Raw genomic sequence first — 631 nt, 5'->3', positions numbered from 1 at the left:
TGGCGGCCATTTAATGGCCTCCGGAAATGTGTCAGTGAAAAAACAAGCGGAAATCGAACAACCAGTTTGCGTTTTGTTATGCAAAATTGCAAACACATTGCTAACTTAACATTGCTTAAACGGGACAATTTTCATCCAATCTGATTAAATTGCCTGATGAAATCAGGTGGTGTGGACGTAAAATGAAATTTGCTCGCCTACCCCACTTGATTCAATTTAAGATTTTGACCGATCAAATGGAGATGCGGACACAATAATGCCAATTTTCGACGCTACGCGTTAGGGCTGGGGGCATTTTAATTTCAAGAGTTCGAATCTCACCATACTCGTAAATCTAATAGATTAAATTGTGTACGAGTAGACACTAGATCAGATTGACGCCGTTAACAGTTAAAAATTACTAAACAGTTAAATATTTTGCTTTATTATAATACAGTTTGTCAAAGGCCTGTCTCATTTCAAACATAGACAGAGAGAATCATACTCTTTGTTTCTTTGTCTTATACTAGTACTAGCACCCAAAAGAAAAGGACGAGTATAGTTTTTTTAGAGTTCCGTACCCAAAGGGTAAAAACGGGACCCTATTACTAAGACTCCGCTGTCTGTCTGTCCGTCTGTCACTTGGCAGTAT

Source organism: Cydia strobilella, chromosome 19 (genome assembly GCF_947568885.1).
Source record: "Cydia strobilella chromosome 19, ilCydStro3.1, whole genome shotgun sequence".
Taxonomy (NCBI): domain Eukaryota; kingdom Metazoa; phylum Arthropoda; class Insecta; order Lepidoptera; family Tortricidae; genus Cydia; species Cydia strobilella.
This window is presented reverse-complemented; position numbering follows the sequence as displayed.